The 6,421-nt window shown below is 35.9% G+C and overlaps 1 pseudogene across 1 annotated transcript; it reads left to right on the forward strand.

Moving 5' to 3' along the window:
• The first annotated feature begins 126 nt into the window (after positions 1-126).
• Positions 127-1,413, forward strand: LOC306873782 (prostaglandin D2 receptor 2-like; annotated as a pseudogene). The gene has a single exon. The product of its transcript is annotated as a prostaglandin D2 receptor 2-like (transcript).
• Positions 1,414-6,421: the final 5,008 nt, after the last annotated feature.

Consider the following 6,421-nt stretch of genomic DNA (forward strand, 5'->3'; position numbering starts at 1 on the left):
AAGATAAAACACCCACACACATTTGAAAAAAAAAAAAAACATAATAAAGGTTTCATTGATCTATGCTTCATTACAGAAGGCTGTAATAAAATATATAAATATTATTTCTCTTTTTTTGTAACCGCAATGACTTCCTCATTCTCTCCAAATTCCACCCCCAGCCCATCATCCCCCTCAGAGCTCCACTGCCCTCTTCTGCAAACAATGAGCTCTCACACCTTAAACAAAGACACTGGCGTGAACTTGGCAGTGGTGAGCGTCCACGGTGTGGTATCCACTCTGGGGATCCTGGAAAACGGACTGGTGCTGTGGGTGCTTGGTTTCCGTCTTCTTTGCTGCTGTATGGGTCCTCAATCTGTCACTGTCGGACTTCCTAACCACGCTAACCTTGACGCTTTTCACTCATTACCTATTGATGAACCACAGCTGGGAGTTGAGCAGCGCTTTATGTGCAGCCCAGGCCTCCATTTTTTTCCTCAACATGTTTGTTTCTGCCTTCCTACTGGCTGTGATATCATTGGACCATTGTTTGATGGTGACTAAGCCGGTTTGGACTCATCGTACTGTGTCGGCAGCGTGGAAGATCTGTGGTCTTGGATGGGCTTGGGCGGCGGTTAACGCACTTCCGTATTTTATGTTCCGTTCTGTTGTGGAAAATAAGGATGGCAGCAAACTCTACTATCACAATTTTACACTCTATTTCTCCTCAAACACACTGCACAGAGACTGTAAGGTGCATCAGGCAGCGACGGCAGTGTCCAAAGTCTTGCTGGCATTTGTCGTATCTCTGATTGTCATTGCCGTCAGTTACACTTCCATTGTTCTTGAACTGCAAGCTCGCAGAAAGAAGCTTGAGAGTCAATGGCAGGGTGCGAGCAATGGCAAACAGAGATCCTTGAAATTTGTCCACAGCCTGTCTTCATCAGGCAGACAAAATTTTCATGAAGATGGTCGTCTCAGTGATCGCAACCTTTATTCTCTGCTGGGTGCCCTACCACGTCTTCTGCTTGCTGGAGGTGACGACTCAGTACAAGACAGAGATTGTGGAGCTTGTGGAGGTGACAACATTCGCCTTCCTGAACTCTGTATTGAACCCAATTATCTACACGTTTAGCTGTCCAAACTTCTGCACTCGGATCCGCCAAAGTTTGAGGGCTCTTTTCGAGGGGCTGGTGGTGGAAGCTGGACCCATGGGTCACAGAAAGGATGAGGAAGAAAGATTCATTGTTCCCCTCTTCACCCAGCTCTCCCACCCCCACCAGCGTCACTCGCAGCCAGCATGGCATACAGGGCTCCATCAACCTCTTTGGCTTTAAAAACTGCCCCATAAATGAGGGAGAGAGGGACGACAAAAAGGGACTTTATGATATGGAATATCATATCCTGGAATTGACGACTAATGTTTCTGAGTGAACTAGGTCTACCAACCAGAGGTCACAATCATTGGATGGCCTTATAAGCGTTTATCTTTTCTGCATCTCTTTGCTACACTGGGTTTTATTTAAGCTATAGTCATGCTGGATTACCTCTGAGGTTGTTGTGATTTTGAGAATATTAAAGAGAGTACGTCCCTGCCACTGGTAAACACAAATGAACTCAAAACCAAAGCCTCTCAAACACACATAGTCAACATGACCTATATTCCTGTTTCTGTTCTCTCGCATTGTTCAGATTACTGACTACATGCATATATAACTCAGCAACAGGGATTTTATTGGAAAGGGGTTTTTTCATGCGTATGAACCATAAGCAATTATTGCACATGCAACTGTGGAGTAGACCTTAACAGTTTACAGTCGGTAGACAATTACGGACACAGGGACGGTAAAAAAGAGACCTTTCTACTGACTCTCAAAACACCACAAATAATATGCCTTGGTCACTGATCACCTGTATGAACATGCCACAGCCCTTGCAGTGTAAAAGTGTCAAAATGTAACCATGTTTCCCCCCAGATGTGTTTGAGAACTTGCAAGTGGCTTGGTGGAAGAGTGGGATAACATCTCACAGCAGCTCGTGACCACACAAGATATTGCGACTTTTGTTCAGGTACTCATTTTTTCCATTTCTGTTCTTCAAATGCCTACAAAACATGCTGAGTTTGTTTTATGTTAATACAAATATTTTAGTAGAAATTAGCTGGAAATAAAAGCATTTGAATGCAAGATTTTTGCTGAGTTTATAGGTACTCAAATAACTGCTCATTTTAACCCAGGCCACACATACACAGATAACATTACTAAAAACATTCATTTGCAAATGTAACACAGATTAGCCTAAAAGAGACTACATGAAAACATGAATTATTTGTCTAAAACCTTCTTATCAGCATATTTTGTGTTTTGCTCTGAGCTTGTTTTCTTAGCTAGAAACACAATATTTAACCAGAATACAGATTAGAAACAACTTTTCACTAGAAAACACTAGAATATAAAATCAAAATCTATACGATACAACCGATTTACCCATTTCTTTTGCCCAATCTTTTCTCATTTTAAACAAACTGTTATTACAAAGTACATTACCAACAATTTAAGTGTTAAAAAAACCTCATGAATTTCTTATATTTGGTATGTCATATTTTGTGGAACACAAAATTAAATGTTTGGAAGAATGTTACTGCTGCTCTCGCTTAAGAAAAATAAGTTTATTCAAGTGTGCTATTAGTATACTTCTTTTAAACTTTAAAAAATAGGAAAGTATACTTTTAGTCTACTTTTTATGTACTTTGAGAAATATACTTAAAATGACATTTAAGTGTACTTGACTTGTACTTAGAAAAAGTCTAAATATATATGAGCTATACTTGTGATCCTAGAATCCATGTTTTCATTGTTATATAGGGTGCGCTAGTACACATCTTCTTTACAGAATGTTCAAAAAAACACAAGTGAAGAAGGAACCGAAACAACAGATGCTTCCACATGTAATCTAACAAAATCATCAGATATAAAACAGCATCAAAACTGTGTAATGTTATGGAATAAAATGTCACCAATGACGAGATAATGACTGTCATGCTTTGGGGTGTTAATTGACTCATCTATGTTTTGATTATCATTCTGAATCCAATTCATACTCTTTTCAGATTTTTGTTCAAAATGTGGTTTATTTCTTTATTTTTTATGAAACTTAGCCACATTCAAGTGTTTAAAAAAAGAATGCATGAAGCTAAAATAATATTTTTTTTGTTTGCAAGCAGATACATGTACTTTCTTTTGATGTTTTGTATGTTCAGATATTCATATAACAAAATATATACAAATTAAAACCAAATTAGGGACATAGTAGTGTACTTAATGTATGATGTAAAGTTCACTTAAGAAAAACGAGTATACTTTCAGTATAAAATTACTAAACTAGTAGTTTACTGAGATTATACTTCAAAGTGTACACTGTAAAAAAAAATCCGTAAAATTTACGGAAAAAAACTGGCAGCTGTGGTTACCAGAATTCTACCGTAAAAAATACGGTAGCAACGTTTTAGGTTTTACGGTTTTAACTTAAATTTACAGTTAAATACCGTAATTTCTTTAACTGATATAATCTTAATATACCAACTTATTAAGGTACTGAAATCTGTTTTGTTCCTTTGAAATACACTGATAACCACCAAATGCAGGCAATGATGAGAAAGTCACATGATGAGTCAAAGCCCATCACAAGCAACTTTTAAACAATAGATTATACAGAAGGTGCACAGTGTCATTCACACAAGCACTAAACACCATCATGGTGAGACTCATTAAACTGAAATATGCTATAAACATTAATTTAACAACATTAGATGTAACATACAACCCTAATAAACATAACCGATAAGAAAAAAACTAAGAAACAGTTATTTCAAAGAAAAAAACGTCAAATTCAAACAGAATTTGAAATGGAATGCAGGGAATTCTGGGAACGTCAGTTTACGGTTTTTCCCTGTAAATTTTACAGGAACTTTCCGTTAACCATGTAACAGGTTTTTACCGTAGCATTTTCACAGTTTTTTACCGTTAAAATCACGATAATTTTTTACAGTGTACTAAAAATGCAACTACAAGTATTTAATTAGTAAACTATCAATATACCTATAAATTCACATTTAGTATAGTTGCAGTCCAAGCGAAAAACATTGATGTAAACTAGTTGTGTACTCAAAGTTTACTACTGTCATACTTAAAAGTATACTTTTAGAAAGCGGGCCAATAATCCCAAGGAGTATTGAAATAGTACACGTACAAGTATACTACTAATACACTGATATTTGTATACTTTCTACATAAAGTATACTTGAACTATACTTAAGTATACTTAATAAAAAAAACTTGAAGTATACTACTTTTTGGTAAGGGCTCTTCCATTCTGTAAAAGTGGATGATGATCAGAGGCTGACAAACTGTCAGAAGTAAACAAAAAAATGTGATAAAAACACAAGTGCATATGATTATAATGTTACATTTTTTTTTGTCTTATGAAGCCATATGATTGTGAAGAGCAGACTATATTTTAAAGAGTTCACCCAACAATGAAAATTCTGTCATGAATTACTTGCCTGCATGTCGTTCCAAACTCGTAAGACTTTCATTCATCTTCAGAACACAAATTAAGATTTTTTGTTGGAATCCAAGAGCTTTCTGACCCTGCATAGACAGCAACGCAACTGACACGTTTTATGGAAGATAGTTAGAACATTGTTAAAATAATCCATGTGACATCAATGATTCAACCGAAATGTTACGAAGCAAACGAGAATACTTTTTGTGTGCAAAGAAAATAACTTTTCTCAACAATTTGTTCTCTTCCGTGTCAGTCTTTGACACGAGAGCACCATTACGCATGAAGATCTTAACGGATTTGGAACAACATGAGGGTGAGTAATTGATGTCAGAATTTTCATTTTTGTGTGAACTACCCTTAAGTTTATAATCACTTAAAATCATGCTTGATGTCTGTAGTTACCATTCACTTTCACTGCATGAAAAAGTTTGCATCTTCTTCTGTAAATAATATGTATTGCATTCCACAGAATCAAGAAGCAGACAAATACATATGGTAAAAAATAGTTTGATTTTAATTATTGTGAACTCTCTGCAACACATGAGTTACATGAACTTCACAAGTTTGTGTAAAACACAATGATCATGTTATCCTTATCCAGGATGATTTTGATGATCCAAAGAGCAACTTATGTTTCAATGGAAGCAAGAACATCTGACCGTCTGTACAAAGAATCTTACATGATCAAAGTTATAAATTTGCTTACTTGATTAGTGACCTTGAAATAGTGCAGAATCTCAAATCTGTCTTACTCAATTCCCATCACTGTCAAAATACAAAATCTATAATTATTATTATTTTAATATGGCTTATTTAATTGATAGTTTTGTATCGTGCAAAACTTCCACAGTATCTGTATACTCCATGTGCATTGACCCAGTTTTTAATAAGCAGCTGTAGTTAGCAAGGGATCATGTGAGAGGGAAAAAAATTAGAAATTGTTGAACGGATGGAGCACAGAATGGACAGACGGAACGGTTCACGTTTTAAGCTGTAAAAGAGTGAGCTCTGTGCTGTAACAGTATGAAACAGATGCTCTTAGTGATATTAAAACTCCATTTATGCGTCACTAGCAGCTTGCAGCTACTCTGAGCACTCTAGGACAAAGGGAATGAGGAATCCAGCTATGGACAGCAGGCAAATCAATTGGGTTTACACCGGAGTGTACGTGTTCACTGACACATACAGGCTTAGCAAGAACCCACATTTACATATTCTTCTCATAGCTATTAAATGTGCTTTTTAAAATTAAGCTTGTTGAATCGGTTTTAGCAATCAGATTATCAATTGAATGCAACTCTGTGAATGTGACATAAGTTTCTCAAGATCAGAACAAAATGTACCATGCGGATCATAGGGATCATCAGATTTTTTCTTTATTCTCCCTTTTTAATCTTACATAACATTACTGTTGTGTGGGCTGTGCGTGCTGGGTATATCATGAAATCTTCAACTATAAACAAAAGTACTGCTGTGGAATGTGAGTCTGACACCTACTTATTTAAGCTGCTGCTTGTCAGGATATCTGGTCTATGATTGAGGTCTGACTTCAGAAGATGCATCCAGAAGCTTGTATGTGTTGTTGACAATACTGAACTGCAAACTAAAAAAAAAAAAATATTAGATTTTTAACATTTGACTAACCAGCATACATAAAATGTTCTAAACATAATTCAAAAAGTGTTTTTAGCAAGAAATTTCAAGTAAAATATGGAAGTTGTGATTAACTCAAAAACATCAAAATAAGCAATAAAGATAGCAATACAATTAAAAGATAATGGCACTTTTATGACAGAGAAGGTTATTGACAATTTCGAACGACCAATAATAGATGTCACAATATAAATAAATGGTGTTGGGTGGAAATACAGGATGA

This window comes from Barbus barbus (genome assembly GCF_936440315.1).
Source record: "Barbus barbus genome assembly, chromosome: 8".
Classification (NCBI taxonomy): Eukaryota; Metazoa; Chordata; class Actinopteri; order Cypriniformes; family Cyprinidae; genus Barbus; species Barbus barbus.